This window comes from Ambystoma mexicanum, chromosome 7p (genome assembly GCF_040938575.1).
Source record: "Ambystoma mexicanum isolate Mex_15411 chromosome 7p, UKY_AmexF1_1, whole genome shotgun sequence".
NCBI classification, from domain to species: Eukaryota; Metazoa; Chordata; class Amphibia; order Caudata; family Ambystomatidae; genus Ambystoma; species Ambystoma mexicanum.
Window position 1 is genome coordinate 334,026,760 of NC_090939.1, and position 19,138 is coordinate 334,045,897.

The window sequence follows — 19,138 nt, forward strand, 5'->3', positions numbered from 1 at the left end:
AAGCTCTAGGGCATGGTCTTTTATAGGGGTGCTTGTGCACGGTCCGCGGACATGCGCGCTTTCCGCGGACAGATCGAACACAAAAAAAAGTTTGAAAAGTTTCAAAACGTATGTAGAAACTCAGGATTACTATGTGGGACTTGTGCCATGGTGAGATTTTATTGAAAAATATTATGGATTAATTGAAAATGTACTTTTAATTTGTTCGGGGACCCAAACAGTGTCCGCATTCAGAGCACGCGATCAGCGTGGGCGCCGTCATATGATCCGTTCGCGAACAAGTCCGCGAAGGAAGCGCATGTCCGCAGGACACCAAATGCACAGAGATTGGCTAGCGCATGCGCGTTGATGTTCTACGGACACTGTTCGGGTCCTGAACTAATTAAAATTGCGTCACACGTGAAACGAACATTTCAGTACACAGTGTGTGTTCTTAGAACAGTTTAAATTTGCTAGCGAACAGTAAGGACAGATATAGTGTTCTTCAGGACACGTTCAATTTTGTTTATGTACGAACATTTCAGGACACCAATTGTGTTCTTAGAACATTTTCAACTTGCTAGCGAACAGTACCGACAGGTATAGTGTTCTTTAAGACACCTCCATTTTCGTTTAATTACGAACAATTCAGGACACCGCGTGTGTTCTTAGAACAGTTTGAACTTGCTAGCGAACACTACGGACAGATATAGTGTTCTTTAGGACACTTTAATTTTTTTTTTTACGAACATTTCAGGACACCGCGTGTGTTCTTAGAATAGTTTCATCTTGCTAGCGAACAGTACGAACAGGTATAGTGTTCTTCAGGACACCTCGATTTTCGTTCATTTACGAACATTTCAGAACACATGCACTGTTCGCAGACACCAACATTGTTTTTTTTAAAAAAAATGAAACTATTTACAACACAATATAAAAATTAAACTTTATTTAACATATATTAATAATTTATGAGAGAGAAGGTGAGGCAGAAACAGAAACAAAAACAGTAGAATTAGGGGTTTCAACATGATTGTTATTAGGTGAAGAAGGGATGGAAGTCTCATCAAAACATTTTGGGTTATGGAGAGGGTTTGGGGATAATTGACTGGGATATGGTGAGGAGGGACAAATACATGTGGGGCAATGGTACAAGGTTTTTGGTTTAAAATGATCTTCCAGAAAAGTTTTCAAATTATTAAAATTAGTCAACAATAAATCAATTTTTTCTTCTATTCTGTGAAAAGTGTTATCCATAACAGGTTTTTCTGAAGTATTTTCTATTTTGGTATGCTCTGTACAAAAAAATATATATATGTGTTAAATGTATACAAAATAATAACAATTATATAAGTGTTTACCATTAGTTTCACTATCGTGTGACATTTCTTCATGTGGGAAATATTCCTCTAGCCATTCCAGAGTACTAGACATTTCTGTGAGAGAAAAAAAAAAGCTAATATATTTTTTTATCTAATACAGAAAGTTTATAAATATATGATTAAAATTAAGTACACTTACTATTTCAGGTAAGATATGTCCTATGTACTCAGTGGGTCTGCTCTTGTTCTCAGTTCTGTCGTGTTTGTGAGGTAATTATGTTGGAAGCCAATTTATTTTCTTGTGGTATATTCCATTTTAGAACATAGTGCATTTAAATGAATGGTTAGTGTGTTGTATATATGGGTTACATTTCTTATGTATTAGTACATATAATGCGTTTGTGTGCTTTTTTTGAATTTGTTAAATGTTCCTATGTTATGATATAACAATCAAACATACCCCCCCAGAGTTTTTAGGTAGTGGTACTGTTCTTCGAACATGTCAGCGAACATTAAATGAGTTCGCAGAGATCAAGTACAGTAGAAGAGATTCAGTCAGTTCCATATGATATGTATATAAAGTGAAAGTCATTATTGTTAAGTGGCACTACTAAAAACCTACGAAATTCAATGAAAAAACTTTAGTTAAAGGGACGTTATGGTTAAGTTGCGCTACTAAAAACCTATGAAATTCAGTGAAAAAACTTTGTCAAAGGGACATTATGGTTCCAAGTAAAACCGAAAAACCCTTGAAATTCGCCAGTTATGGTAAGCTAAGCAACCATAACTTGCGCCACCACCGTGCACTGCTAAGACTAACACCCAGGACATCAAAGATGACATCACAAATGTCATTGATGACATCACTGATGACATCACATGTCTGGCTCACTCTTTTTTCTTTTGCTGACATATCTAGGCCACATGGTTTTCTTCACTAACAGTCAAAAACTAAAAATGTTATTTTATTTGTAGACGTATCCTTCAAGTAGGTTCTTACAGTAATTCCCTTAGAGTCCAGTCACATCATATGAAACATATACATACGGGAAGACACAAGCTTGAAAGACAGCAATCCTTTTTGTGCATAAAGATAATCAATAGACTTATGAGCACTTTCTGATAGTTCTGTTTTTTTTTTTTATGGCTGTGCCTTCCCTGTATATGGTCATATTTGTATACATTGTACTCACACTACTTTCCTTAGGGTCCAATCACATCAAGTGATACACATACCTAGGGTAAATAGCAGCTTTGAAACAGAGCAATCATTTATTTGCATGAAAATAATCAGTTCAATTATGAATTGTTTCTGCTACTACTTGTGCTTTTTTGCTAACTTCACTTTCCCTGTATATACCCATTTTGGTATGTGTTCTTGTGTCTTTTTGTTTTGTCTATAGTAATGCAATACATGTGTTTTATTAGCTACTTATTACATATGTCAAAGTACACAAAAATCTATTAAGAAAACAATTATCATTTTATTATTCAACATATGAACATTACGAATATTATACCTTCATCTTGTACGCTGCACAAAATGTTATGTTTTTGTATGAGTAGCTTAGTATACTAGACAGAACCCCATAATAGAATGCTATTTATATCAATGCATCGTTCAATGCACTAATTAGGGTATGATATTTATCGCAATGATCCTTGACACTTGTTTCGCAACATTATAATAAGAATCCCTTGTACACATATTTCATGAAAAGTATATACACATGTGATGTCATCAGTGATGTCATCAATGACATTTGTGATGTCATCTTTGATGTCCTGGGTGTTAGTCTTAGCAGTGCACGGTGGTGGCGCGAATTATGGTTGCTTAGCTTACCATAACTGGCGAATTTCAAGGGTTTTTCGGTTTTACTTGGAACCATAACGTCTCTTTGACAAAGTTTTTTCACTGAATTTCATAAGTTTTTAGTAGCGTAACTTAACCATAACGTCCCTTTAACAAAGTTGTTTCATTGAATATATATATATATATATATATATATATTTTACAATATATAAATATTTCCCATAAGGAGGGTATTTTCCACAAGAGGAAACTTCCAGATAGGGCAAGACCCACATTTGAAAGTGCCTGTTTTATTTGTTGGGAGGTGGGACACTTCACACGAGAAAATAGGTACAGAACCCTATATCAGCCACTTACATATGCTCCAAAGCCACATATGCAGCCCCCTCTGATGCAAAAACAGCCACAGGTGCATAAGACTGTGCTCAGTTGTTACCAGCACCATCCAACCCAGCACTGCCCTGGTGGGCCCGTGCCTGGTAGCTGTGCATCCCACCCATGGGATTCCCCCCAACCTAGCACTTACCCAGTGACATCCTCCCTGGCACCCCTTGGTGCCTCTTTCCTTGGTTACCACTAGCCTTTGCCCTACCTTCACCCCATCCGACCTCCCCCTCCCTATCTCCTGCACTTCCTTTAACGCACTTGCACGTCCGAATGTCTCAAGGCATTGTAGGGCCACAATTGAATATTTAATGTTCCCATTGTTATTTAGTCCCTCCTTGCCTTGGGGTGCCTGGAAACAACATTGGTTGTATAGGCGCCTATTCAATGCTCAATAAATAAATAAATTAGGGGGGCTCTCACTCACCACAAACTGGCTTGTGTGAGCGAGACATGGCAGGTGCTGCCTTGTTTCAGAATTAGGCCGCACATGCATATTTAAGATTAAGTGTTCTGTAATGATGAATCGATGGAAGGGTTGGTAGAATGTAGGGCAGAATAATTGGTGGAGGTTTCTGAAGAAGTAACAGTAAGCATGAACAATACTTATCATAATATTTGGGATAGTAATGTTAAGGTATTCACTTTAATATAAGAATAAGCAGCCAGTACACATAAAGGCACTCACACGCACTCACACACTCTTCTTTATGTTTCAAAGCGAAAGGGAGTATTATCCTGGGCATTAATGAGATATGCAAGAGTATTCGAACTCTCAAGCCTGCTAGCAGGGATGACGGCCCTCGTGGATTTCTTCTGGGCCAGCAGCACCCAAGCATACACCCAGCTTCCACCACACTGGCGGAAAAGTGCTTTCTGGTCACCCTGGACTCGTTGTGCCCCACTCAGACCTTTCACCAATTTCCGAGCATGCTGCTCTTCGAGAAATGTCTCCAATGTGCACTAAAAGGTCCCTGAATTTCTACTTGAATGTAAAGTTGCATAAGCACCTAGCATACAGACTGCTGCAAATGTCTAATGGTTGCAGATTACCCGTTATGAATTACTGCAACTGGTGAATGGCACAGTAAGATGGTTGAATGCAATTAGGGAGGAATTAAGAGTAGTTAGGCTGACCACTCTGCAGAATCACTATGTGTTGGATTTAATTACAGCAATGGAAGGTGGTGTCTGCACAAAGACAGACAGAAGTAGCTGCACATTCATGCCAACAAATTAGACCGGAAATGGAATGCAATAAATGCATTGCATACCCTGCACATCGTAATGGAAAGGACAATAGCAGAGTGGTTGAAAAGGACAGGTTGGCTATAAAATATTGTTAAAGTACTTGTCCCGATTCTTGTAGTGGTTCTCATTATTCTCTGTGCATGTAAGATGGGGTTGGGATGTTGCAAGTGGGGTGGGAATAGGATTACATATAATGTCACTCACAGCAAAAGGTTTGTATGATGCCACGGCCCTGTCCAGAAATATTCATACACAAACTGACACGTGGAGGAGGAACGAGAATACTGCATTGTTCAGATAGGTGATCCAATTGGTCCCCAATAAATACTTTCTAGCCCACATCCAGAAACTGATAACTACAAAGAATATTGGATGGATTATCATGGTGATGGTGGGTGTTGTTTTATGTGATACACACCAGAGGAATATGCACCAAGCGGGGTAATACTGCATGGGGTTTATACAATACGTGCTCCAAAGGATGAAAAAGAAAGGGAGAAGGAAGTGTTTTCAGTTACTATATTAACTGAAGAGAGGAAGTGTAAATATGCAAATCCAGCACCCAAACGGGGGCACAAGTACAATCTCCAAAAAGTATTTTAGTGAGGCTTTGAGGCAGAGTAGAAACCAGCAGTCACATGTTTTTGTGACATTGTTGGGTAATTAGAAAACATATAGCTGTGCCACAAATCAGGGGGCTAGCAGGGTGGGTGCTGTACAGAAAACACACGTGCAGATCGATAGAGTATAGGGCACTAGGGTTAAAGGGCAGGGAGGTGGGACCCTGTAGTTATGGTTAAGTTGCTCAACCCATTGTAGAACAATTTTGGGTGCTTATTACTTCGCCTCTCGAGATGAATCATCACAAAACTTTGCAGAAAAAGTATATGGGTCTGTCAGATTTATCCTGCAAAATTTGGTGAGGTTTCAGCAAGGGGAAACAAAGCTATAGGAGGGGTCCCATAATTTCTGTTTTTTTTCCTATAGGCGCAATGGAAACAAAATGTTGCTCACATCTACAGCCCACATCTACAGCCCAAACCGCTGGATAGATTTTAACAAAATTTATGTCAGGTGCGGCAGATTGGACCCAAAAGCGTGCTTTTGAATATTTGGCATAAATCCATTCAGTAGGTTGTTTTAAAATGACCAAAAAGTAGGTAAAAATAAATTAGTGATATCTGGGTATGGTCCATGGACTCACTTTCCTGTTTGGTCCGTGGCCGGGCCTCCGATTGGCCCAGGTGCCAACGTGAACTCTGCAGACATTGAACATGTCAGCTAATTGGATGGTGAAGTGCGTAAAGTGCGTCATATTTTTGCAATCGCCCGCCATGTCGGCTCTGCTGACAGCCACAGCCGACCGCGAACAGTGAATCAAGGAAAAAGTCTGGAAAACACATTTTGGATCATTTTATGGTGGAAAGAGTGGCTAGTAAGGGTGGGGAGTGGAAACAAGATGATATGAAGCTGTTTTTGTAGGTTGAAAAAGGCCAGGCAGGTGCTGTAGCTGTTCGCGGACAACTGGGTAGTTCACGGACAGCGCTGTGGATGGGTGGCTTAAAAAGGGTCATTTGATGTCTGGAGGAGGACGTACAAATGGTAGGGAAGTGGAATGAAGGCAATGTGGAGCTGTTTTATAAGTTTTTATAGGTTAAAAAAATGCCACCACATCGTCTGTCTATTTCGGTGTCCATGGACATCCCTTCAATTGCGTGAGGGTGAGTTTTGTTAGTTGATGGTGTATGTTACATACTATGTAGTTAATTGTGTTGTGGTCAGTGGGCAGATTCTGGGGGACATAGCCGAATGTGGTCAGTGGGCAGATTCTGGGGGACATAGCCGAGGCCATGGCCCCCAGAATATGTGCTCTGGGCACAACCACCATAGTAATAATATGTGTACAGTAATTATAGGTTATTTACTAGGAGGATGGTCAGAATAACCATAGTAGCAATATGGGTACAGTAATTGTAGGTAAGGTAGTGGGAACACAACATGTTTGTAATATGAAGGAATAATGTAATTGAACTCTATATGGTATTTATGATTATAGTACATTTGAGAATATTCCTCACAGAATATGGAGTTGATTATAATTGTTGTGGTCACTTACAGGGTAATTCATAGAATTTTGCACAAAATTGGCACACGCGGCTGGCGCACAGTGTGCGCGTGCGAATGTCTGCGCCAGCCGCGTGCGCTAAAATCGATTTCCGTGCACAGCGTATTAATGGATTTTAGCCTCCAAAACCAGCCGTGGCACAGGGTGGCGCAGCAACCCTGCAGCAGCGCCAGTTACGCCCCCAAGAACGCCCTCGCGCAAGGAAAAGCCATCAAAATTCCCAATTCAGCGCAAAGGGCTGCGCTAACCCTGGACCAGTATACAGCGCTGCCAAACAGCAAACGCCAAGCAGGGAACATGTATTACTGGGGTGCGCGGGAAGTTCCACACGCGATTTCAGCAGGGTACGTGTATTTCTGGGGTGCGGGGAAGTTTAAAATGCGATTTCAGCAGGGTACGTGTATTACTGGGGTGTGCGGGAAGTTCCACGCGCGATTTCAGCAGGGTACGTGTATTTCTGGGGTGCGGGGAAGTTTAACACGCAATTTCAGCAAGGTATGTGTATTACTGGGGTGCGCGGGAAGTTCCACACGCAATTTCAGCAGGGTACATGTATTTCTGGAGTGCGGGGAAGTTTAACACGCGATTTCAGCAGGGTATGTGTATTACTGGGGTGCGCAGGAAGTTCCACAAGCGATTTCAGCAGGGTACTTGTATTTCTGGGGTGCGGGGAAGTTTAACATGTGATTTCAGCAGGGGACGTTTATGACTTGGGGTGCGTGGGAAGTTCCACACACGATTTCAGCAGGGTACGTGTATTTCTAGGGTGTGGGGAAGTTTAACACGCAATTTCAGCAGGGTATGTGTATTACTGGGGTGCACAGGAAGTTCCACACGCGCTTTCAGCAGGGTACATGTATTACTGGGGTGTGCGGGAAGTTCCACACGCGATTTCAGCAGGGTATGTGTATTTCTGGGGTGCAGGGAAGTTTAACACGTGATTTCAGCAGGGTACGTGTATTACTGGGGTGCGCGGGAAGTTCCACACACGATTTCAGCAGGGTACGTGTATTTCTGGGGTACGGGGAAGTTTAACACGTGATTTCAGCAGGGTACGTGTATTACTGGGGTGCGCGGGAAGTTCCACACGCGATTTCAGCAGGGTACGTGTATTTCTGGGGAGTGGGGAAGTTTAACAAGCGATTTCAGCAGGGTACGTGTATTACTGGGGTGCGCAGAAGTTCCACACGCGATTTCAGCAGGGTACGTGTATTTCTGGGGTGCAGGGGAGTCCTACACGTGAATTGCCAGTGTGGGTCCTCCCAGGTGTTCCCTCTACACCTTCCACTGCCCCTGCAGGCAGCCCACACCACAGGGGACTACCCTGCACCCCTGGTCATGTCCCGCAGGCAGCCCATCCACCATGGGCATGCCCCCCCAGCCAAGCCACATGTCACCTTGCACTAGTGATTACCAACGCATTACCCCCTTGCACCCCCACCCCCCTGCAGTGCAGGGCACCTGCCAGCAGGCCCCCACTCATGTCCCACTCATGTCCCCTTGCACCCCCACCCCCCAATAGTGCAGGGCACCTGCCAGCAGGCCCCCACTCACGTTCCCCAGAACCCCCAACCCCCAGCAGTGCAGGGCACCTGCCAGCAGGCCCCCACTCATGTCCCACTCATGTCCCCTTGCACCCCCACCTGCCAGCAGTGCAGGGCACCTGCCAGCAGGCCCCCACTCATGTCACACTCATGTCCTCTTGCACCCCCAACCCCAAGCAGTGCAGGGCACCTGCCAGCAGGCCCCCACTCATGTCCCATTCATGTCCCCTTGCACCCCCACCCCCCCAGCAGTGCAGGGCACCTGCCAGCAGGCCCCCACACATGTCCCCTGCACCCCAATCACAAGCAGTGCAGGGCACCTGCCAGCAGGCCCCGACACATGTCCCCCAGCTCCACAGGGCACCCAGGTGACACATGGGTGGTAAGATGGCACAGATGTTAAGCGGAAACCTGTGCACTTCCCTCTGGGACCACTGCAAAAGATTTAGGCCTACAGGTGTTTGGCAGTAAACCCACTTGGTAGCAGTCTGTACCACACAGTTTCACTTGGTAGCTGTGGCTGAGCAGTCAGACTTCCCTCAAGAAGAGGGGGGCAGTATGTGGAGTGTACAAAATAGGGCAATTTACACAGTAGAACAAGCAGGCACGGAACAGAACTTGGGTGTAAAGATATATCATTATTTATTTTAAAAACACATCTATGAAAAACACACTGGCACTATAACGGCAAACAACTTCAATCACAATTACTATAAGTATATCAATCCCCTAACAATATTTCGACAAGTCTAGGTTTACCGGCACCACTTATTTGCAGACAGATGTGAATGCTTTGACCTAGATGGCACTCTAATATTCGTTAGAACGGGAGAGAAAAGGCAGGGTATGCAAACCAACTCGGTACCAGCACTTTTTTCGAAGCAAATGCAAGGCAAGTAAGGTAGGGTCTACTGTTGATCACAAACTCAGAGGCCAGGCCCACTCGGAGAGAGGCAAGGCGATATGTCCCAAAAAGTATCACAGTGGAAATGCACTTCGAGTCTTTGTAGCAAATTGACACAGAAAGGTTGGACCAGTTTAGAACGAAAGTTAAGAAGGTCTGGAGGCGACCCAATGGAAAGGTAAGGATTTAAGACACCTCACACTAACCGTCACAAGGGAAGCCAGGCGGACACGGTACCTTGTAAGTGCAGAGACAGCTCAGGTGGGGGCAGTTGTTCCTGGTGGTGGATGCAAGTCGGGGCTTTGCCAAGAGATGAGATGGTCTTGTCGTCGAAGGAAAGTTGAAGATCGTTGCACCACCAGGGAAGAGACCAGCCGCGGAGTGCTCTGCCACAAGGCACCACCTTTTGGTCGCGGTACGGGCTAGTGGCTATCTGGTTGCCGGGGTGCTCAGCACGGGCAACTCGACCACTACGCCCTGGAAGCGAAGAAAAAGCAAAGGGACTGGTAGTTCCCACCAGTCAGGGGAAGAAGACTCTCCAGCAGGGAGATCTCCTCTGTCGTTGGGAAGTGGTGAGTCGGTTCAACAGGGCTCCGCCGGAGGTGTCGTCGTTGCAGGTCGGCTCAGCTTCTCCAACGTCAGATTCTTAGGTCCTGTGGCGACTTCTGAAGATCCAGTCCCAAAAGCCCTGCTTTTATGCAGAAAACCCCCATTCATTCAGCCTAGCTGTCAATCAGAACACGCTAAGTGGTGAGCGGGGTGGCTCACCACTTGGGCCAATCACACCAGAATGCGACTTGAGTTGGCAAGGCAACTCAGTACAGGGTGCCTAAACCCCCTCCCACACCCCCTGTGCTACCCAGACAGAATGGCACCACTTTGGAGGGCTTCTGTGTAGAAGCCCGCCAAAAGTGGAACAAAGGGCTCAACCTTTGGTTCGGAGTTACAGAGACGAACACAGACACCATTTTAAAAACTGAGTTCTGGCAGAAAATACCAACCGGTAGATTTATTTAAGACAAATAAACCGGCGGTATGTTAGAGACTAACGGGAAAAAGTATAAGCCCCCAACAATGGGAAGAATCCCATAGAATTACATTCGGGGTCGAATATAACAAGTAGTTTCCACTGCCACCAACCAAAACTCGACGAGGGGGGACGGGACAGTGCCCCCTCGAACAACAGACCCAGGGGTAATCGAATTATCCCTACCAGTACGTCCACAATAGAATGGTTTGTACTAGTTCTGTTTGTAAATTTCGGTCTAGTAAAGCCAATGGTGACTTTAAATGCCCTGGGAGACAGTAGTCAGTCCCAGGGTATGGAGTCTATGGTGGGGATCCTCTAGGACACCCCAGTGTTACGGCACGGAGGGTGCGGTGTAACAGACATAGCAAAACACATGAGACCCTATGGAGTAAAAGACCCCATAGACCATAGAACACATTGCCATTCAAAGGAATTAACCACATTCATGTCCAAGAGTGGGAGGAAAGAGTCTCACTCTTGGCAGGATGGAAAAAACAAACTCCAGAAATCCAGCAAAGCTGCTGGGGGACTCACTACGTTAGGAAATTCAGCCTAAACAGAGAATTCTCCCTAACAACGGAGGACGACTGGCGCATAGGGGGTTCAGTTGAGGAGGGGGTCGGAACAAGGTCCAGAAAACAGAGGAATCCGGCCCTGGTGAGCTGTCCCTGTGGGTCAACGTGGTCAACGAGCCATGCGAAAAGACATGCAGTCTCCTCATGAAAAGACTGCAGGTCAGCTTGCATGGCACGTTGTCGCAACGCCACCCCACCCAGGACAGGCTCAACCCGGTGCCGGATAGCCACATCCGCAGGGAGAGGAAGGCCAGTTGGTGTAAGCCGATCCCCTCCCTCAGAACGGGTCTGGACGTAGGTATCCCTGCTGGTGCAAGATGATGCAGTCACAAGATCGGGGACAGGATTACACCCAGGCACCTCCACGGCGGCCTGTGCTGCCTCCTGTCCCTGCCCCTGCACTGCACCACTAGCACCAGTGGAATCCCCACCTCCAGACCCCGTCTCTGTCCCTCGCATGGCCTCCTCCTCCACCAAACACCCCACCAACCTGGATGACTCTGTGCCATCTTCCTCCGTCGGGCCCTGTGGGGTCTCTGCTGCCCCTTCGGCTGCCGAGGAATCCAACTCCAACCTCTGCCTCTTGGACCTCCCCTCGGCAACTGCGACCTGGGACGCGGCACCGGATTCCTCACTCCCCGAGGAGATCACAACCTGAGAGGGGAGCCGGGCCTTGCGTCTCCGGCTGGCAGTGCGATCCCTGCCGTTGTGCTCCACAGCACCCTCTCCACCCTCTTCATCAGTCGACGCTGCAGACAGGGAGAGATAGGACACAGGCATCAGGGCACTGTACAATGGACTCATACACACATGACAGTTGCACACGCATGTCATTGTCAAACTTCAGACATGGCATCACAATCCCCAACACACATGTCATTTCAAATCACAGACATGAGCTTTTCCACAGCCATATCGCAACAGCCAGCACCATCCATATACATACAACAGCATGAGCAGGCAAAGGCGAGCCAGACATCACATGCGACACAGGGAGTGCACTAGACATGCACACATGCCACCACACTTACATGCATGTGTACACCTCCACCAAGTGTCGTAGTGCTGCGATCGGCATCCTTGTCACATCTGGCAATCAGTCTTCTACATATCAGTCTCACATGCATCCATGTTGCATGACAGTTGCACACTTGTCAGATACACATACATGCACATGTACACAGTGCAGATACATGCAGCTGGAACCAACATCCATGAGTGACACCACAACCTTGACAACTGACATACACAGTCATTCAAACATGTGTGCTCACACATCTGCATTTGGCCTGCATGCTTACCCACAAATACACCATCCATGTGTCTCACACATGAAAGGACTCGCATGTGTCAGCCTCACGGCCCTGTACATACACATCCATACATGGCCCTACAAAACCACATGTGCAACCTGCACACTACTGGCACACCACCACACGCACAGCTTCCAATCAGTATGCATGTACACTTAACGCTTGACTCCAGACGGGTCTGCCTCTCAAGGACCTGGACGTGGAGCGCTGGGCATACGCGTTCCAGGACCCTCATTTGGTCTTCCGACAGGTGGCCCCGGCGCCCCTTAGCATCCGCTGCCTTTAAGAGGCGCCGGGCCTTGTTGAGGGTCCTGGACCTGAAGTCCTCCCAGCGCTTCTTGACATGATGGAATTCGCGGACTGCCACCCCCTCCGCGTTGATGGCAGTCACGATGTCCGTCCAGATCCTGGTCCTTCCTTCCTTGTCGGCGCGCAACCTTCCGAAGAGGGCATCATTCTGCCCCAGGACTTGCTCCACCAGGACACCAACTTCGGTGGCAGTGAAGCTGGTGGCCCTCTGCCTCTCTGGCTGGGGGTTGCCAGTGGTCTCAGATGGTGGTGTGCCCGACATGGCAACCCCAGAGGCAGGAGTGGGTGGGCAACTGGGTCCTGGGGCTGGGCTGTGGAGCGATGGAATCCCAGTCGGGATTCTTCGGTTCCAGCAGGGGTGGTCACAGCAATAGCACCCCTGGCTGACATGCAGGCAGCAAATGGCAGCGCACGTGGGCAGCAGGCAATCAGGCAGCAGCAGATGGCAGGTGGGAGCGTGCTCGGGGCTCTGGGGGCAGTAATTCGGCCTTCTGGGCAGGAGCGTGGTCTTCCGTGTGTGAACGCGTGGCCAGCTTGATACGGAGTGATTTGGCACGTGAAAATCTTGCACGTCAGCGTGTAATTCGAGGAAAGGCCCTTAGTGCGTAAGCGCGTCAGAGCACGTACGCAAGTTCATTGGACCAAAGGCCCTTAGCGTGTAAGCGCGTCTGTGACGTGACGCACACAGGTGTTTCCCTCATAGCACGTGATGACAGAGCACACATGGAAAAGCTGCACGTCCGAGTGTCAGCGCGTGTAATTGGAGGAAAGGGCGCGTACACGCGTAAGTGACGAGTACGTGTGGGCCGGTTTAAAAGGTACGTGTAGGATGCCATTTCCTTGTACGTGCTTTTTGTGGAGAGCGAGTGGGTGGATTCTGTACTTCTTGTCGGTTCACACGCGATTACTTCACAGCGTTTCAAGTTTGTACTCCCTGTTACCTCTGGCAGCTTTCATTTTTCTACTTTTTTTGGGCCTGTTTCCTCAAACAGTGTTCACTTCTCCTTTTGTCCTGTCTCCTCAGACAGCGTACAATTCTTCTTTTGGTGGGGGTGTTGCCAACGCGCACACATGCGTATTTTTCACATTCTTTTTCCAGGCAGATGGTGAGTTCCGCACGTACTTAGCAACTGTGCTTGCCCCGTGTGTCGCGTACCCCTTCATATGTCATTGTAGGCTGCATGTATCACGCGTACGCTTATTTTTGTGTTTCTGGGTGCCACAGCATAGTGCGGGTTCATTTTTTCACGCACGTGGTTTACGAGGGGTTGTGTGAACGTTTATTATTGTTTTTGGGCTGCCTGTGCATTGCGTGCCCCGTCATCTTCCCCCAGGCGTCACAGACAGCATTGTTAGAGCACTAGGGTACGAATTCCATCTAGTATCCTACCCCTTTAACCCCCAATTGCCCAGGACAATAGTTTACTGCCCCTCCCATACACACAACAACATCAGTGCCATGGCTGGGAGGCGACCAAGCGGTAAGGGAGGCAAAGGTGGCTGACCTTCAAAAGGTGGCCGTGGTGGGCGCGGTAGGGGACGTGGCCAGGATTTGCAGGGTGCCCCTAGACCCCCATGTGTGGAGGACCAATCAGGGACACCCATGCTCCCCCCAACCATGGTTGAGGGAAACGTGGCTGAGGCCATCCTAGCTCAGCCCCTGTTGGACCAGCCCATTGTGGCACCTGACCTGGCACAGGATGACTCCCTGGCTGACTTCCAGGTCAGCAAGTCTAGGCCACGTGTGGCGGTGCAAACTGTCACCAAGGCACGTGGATCTGGGGCAGCTATGTCATCTGATGCCCCAAGTATGCAGGGTGGTGAGGCTGCAGGGGCAGCTGCAGCTCCATCTGCCCCAGCTCTGACTCTCCCAGCCAGGACAGTGTCGGTCCTGGTCCATCATACTGTTGTTCCCCCTGCCAACATCACACTTCAGACAATGCCTGCACCAAGTCCTATGGTCAATGTGCATTTGCACACTCCAACAACCCAGTCCACCGGTGATTGTGCCCCTACTGACCAGAGCGGCGTTAGCCACTCTGGCTCCGCTCCACCTTCTAAAAAGAGGAAGAAGGGTGCTCTGGTACGACAGGCTGAGACCCCAGGCACGGCTACACACTCCGGCATGTCAAGGAAGCCTTGCTTTAATGACGTGGAGCTTAATGCACTTGTGAACTATGTGTTGCAACATAGCCACGAAATGGTGGTGACTGCAGGGTCCAAGACCACACCTGGTCATCGTAAGGCACACTGACAGACCATCGCCAACCACATAAGTGCTCTTGGATTTGTGAGGCGCTCAGCTGATGATTGCTTCAAGCGGTGGAACAACCTGAAACGCAGAGCAAAGGACAAGCTGGCCTCAAGTCATGCCGCTACTCTGGTGACTGGCGGTGGGTCTCCACAAGAGGACAACAAACTCACTGAACATGAGTCTGTTGCTGGGACCTTCGTCACAGAGGAACAGATCCGAGGTGTGGGAGAACTACCCGATTATGACACATTGTCCGGTGAGTGCCCATGAGTGTGTATGTAATGCATGTGTATGTTATTTGGGTGACGGGTTCTGATTGAGTGCCAGGTGAGGGCGTGTGTGACTGAGTAGTATGGGTCACCCAGGTGCTTCATCCAGAACATTCCGCGGCCTTGAATTTGGGTGTGAGACTATCCCTTCTGCCCACAGTAGTAATTTAGCACAACATTACGGCAGTTGCCCTTGAGGTGGCATCATGCAACAACATTGTTTGTATTTTTCAGTGTTCTTTCAGGCTGATTGTTTCAATTCTCCCACTTTTGCAACAAATTCCTCAGCCCTATTGTGACATATGTGACATGCTTCTGTCAGTGAAGAACCCCAGATAGGACCACATGTGTCACCTTGGTAGTTGAAAGATTTGACCATTCAGGCTGAATGAGTATTGTCCTGATCACATGATATTTTTGGGCCTGTTTGAATGTGGAACATGCTAGTTGTTTCCTGTCATGTTGAAGTGCACAACCATTGATGTGTACATGGCCCTGCAATCACTGTATTTTTGTACACTGGATGTGTTGCAGTGTGTGGCACATGGCGTATCTTTTCACACTATGTGGCATTTTTCAACTCTTCATGTCCATCTCACATGGATGGGTGACATTACTCATTCACTGACATATGGATGTACTTGTGGAATGTACCATGGCTATGGTACATGCCATCTGTGTGATGGCATGTGTCATTTATGTGTATAGGACATGCCACTCACAGGCCAATGTGTGATGGCAGTGCTACCCAGAATGCAGCAAATGTGTTGCTCTTCCATCTTGGTGTCATCAGTGTCAGACTTTTGCCTCCCCTTCCAACTCTGTGACAGTGCATGCATGGGAGGGTTATAGTCATGTGGGACATGCGTAAATCATGTACTGGTTCTGTAGCTTGTCAGGCCTATTTGTGTGCTATGGTGCTAATGCCTGTTTCCATTTCACACTTGATGCTGGTAAGGTTGAGGAGATGGTGCAGACCCAGGAGGAACCTGAGGCACAACCGGCCACCAGTGGGGGACGTGGTGTGGTGGTGGGTGAGAACCCACTCTTGCTGCAGACGATACTGTCAAGGGGGGTCTCTGGGTGCACCTCCCCAGACCTCTATTCAGGTGTTGATTCGGATGATGAGACCTATGTGGCGTCGCAGGTAAGTGTTTCTGGAAGGGGTTCTGTTCTGTCCAACCCACCTGCACCAGGGGTAGAACACTCTATGGGGATGTCAGTGTTGGTTAGTCAGCCTTTGGCGGTTACGGGTGCAGGGTCACACTCCACAACATCTGATCCTGTTCCTGGGCCAGCAGATCAGAGGGGGAATGCAGTCCTGCAGCCTCAGGCAGTGCCAGCACAGCAAGGCGCAGATCGCCTTGCCCCAAACAGGTGTGGTGCCCGCCGACATGGTGGCCGTACACCACCAGGCAATACCGCATGGGAACAATCCATTTACGGTATGGCAACCCAACAGGCAGCATCAGTTGAGATGATGGTTCAAGCAATGGAGAGGATGGCCACTTCCATTGTCCCCCCTGAAAGGCAGATGGAGCTACTACAGCAGGCAACAGACTCCATTTGCCAATCACACAGGGAGGACATGTTGGCGTCCAACAGGGACAGACGGGCGGCACTGGAGACTCTATGCCAATCGATATCAATAGAGTCCCAGGGCCACAGGGAAGCCCTGAGGGTAGAACTCCATCACCTCAGGGAGACTCTTGTTGACCTTGAGACTATCACCTCAGGGAGACTCTTGTTGACCTTGAGACTTCCACTAACTTGAGGACAGAAAAGCAGCTGGAGTGGCTCACACGTTCGCTCTCAGCTGAGATGCAGGCAACTCGGGAGGAGATCCAGGCATCACGTCAGGTGCTGCATGGGGATCTCCGCACTATAATCCTCCAGAACGAGACCTTCCACACCTGCATGCTTGCTGCCATGGAGGACCATACCAGGGCTTTGCGTGGGATGCCTCCCATAGCACCACCACCTCCTGTGGCAGCAGCAGAGGGTGTTCAGAGCGACAGCAGCAGTTCTCCCACATTGGCATAGCCGTGCAGGCCATGCGCCCATGGAGGTGCTTTTTTTTCCCAACATCCAAACAGGCGGATGTTGGTGCGCCCCCTGTCCTCGGACCTCCTGGGTGGCCTCCCCCACCCCCCTGCCCCCACATGCTATTTTTGATGTTTGATTTTTGCTTTTTTGATTTTTGATTTTGGATTATTTTTTAACAGTGTGTTGCCTTGTGTGGCTCCCGTGGGCATCCACTGTATTCTGGCTGGGCACATGCAGGCTTGTCCTGAGTTTGGGTTCGATGCTTGGGTTCGTGAGACACACACCCTTGTTGCTTCCCGTTTCCATGGGCTTGCAAAGGGTTTAACCAAGTGACAGTGATGTACACAGTGATGTTGGGCTCCCATGAGATGTGTGGGCAGTCTGTAGTCAATACTGTGTAGACATTCCTTGTGTATATTGTTGTTGTATTGTACACTGCATGTTGGATTATGTATGCTTCTGCTTCCATGTCTCCCTCTGAATTTGCAGGTTCATTCCTCAAGTCTTCACAAGGCCGTCTACTTTGGAGATGGAGTTCATGTTGTATGCAGTACACAGACAAGTGTTGAAGCCTGCAAGACTACAGTTGGAAGGGGGCAATGTGGTGGCATATTCAGGTTGTAAGACTATGACTATTTTAACTTAGTATGGTCATGTTTTAGTTATGTTTGAGCTTGTGTAGCTGCATTCTATTGTTGGTAAGTATTTGGTCATGTGTGTTGTTAGTTCAACATTACTGGGAGCATATTGTTTGTGGCCAGTTTCCATTAGGGACACTGTACTTTGTGACACTTGTGTTAGGTTTTCGGGATTGCTTTGTTTGCTCTCGCATAGCATGACATGCCATGGTGTGTTGGGTGGTGGTGCTGGGGAGGGGTTGGGTGACATGGCGCTGTTCTCATGTTGTATTTTGCAAGGGGGTAATGCATTTAGCAGCATATGTGTCTTTTGATGACACAGCATTGGTGGTGTTTCTGTAGGTAGGGATGCACACATTGTGACACTTCCAGGTGACCAATCTCAGGCTGGTATTTTTGTGACAGTTCACTGTCCCTTGTGTCATCATCGATAGTCAGCTGTTATGTGGCAGGGCTGTGTGCACTCCACAGGGGTGTGATTCTAAGTGAAGTAATTAGCCAACAGCTGCGTTTGGGCTGCCTCACCCCGTGCCCTTTTGTTAGACAGAAACCTGTGCAGTTCCCTCTGGGACCACTGCAAAAGATTTAAGACTACAGGTGTTTGGCAGTAAACCCACTTGGTAGCAGTCTGTACCACACAGATTCACTTGGTAGCTGTAGCTGAGCAGTCAGACTTCCCTCAAGAAAAGTTAGGCAGTATGTGGTCGAATTGCCCGTGCTGAGCACCCCGGCAACCGGATAGCCACTAGCCCGTACCGCAACCAAAAGGTGGTGCCTTGTGACGGAGCACTCCGCGGCTGGTCTCTTCCCTGGTGGTACAACGATCTTCAACTTTCCTTCGACGACGAGACCATCTCATCTCTTGGCAAAGTCCCGACTTGCATCCACCACCAGGAACAACTGCCCCCGCCGGAGCTGTCCCTTCACTTACAAGGTACTGTGTCCGCCTGGCTTCCCTTGTGACGGTTAGCGTGAGGTGTCTTAAATCCTTACCTTTCCATTGGGTCGCCTCCAGACCTTCTTAACTTTTTGTTCTAAACTGGTCCAACCTTTCTGTGACAATTTGCTACAGAGACTCGAAGTGCATTTCCACTGTGATACTTTTTGGGACATGTCGCCTTGCCTCTCTCCGAGTGGGCCTGGCCTCTGAACTTTGTGATCTACAGTAGACCCTGCCTTACTTCCCTTGCATTTGCTTCGTAAAAGTGTTGGTACCAAGTTGGTTTCATACCCTGCCTTTTCTCTCCCGTTCTAACGAATATTAGAGTGCCATCTAGGTTAAAGCATTCACCTCTGTCTGCAAATACGTGGTGCCGTTAAACCTAGACTTGTTGAAATATTGTTAGGGGATTTATATACTTATAGTAATTGCAATTGAAGTT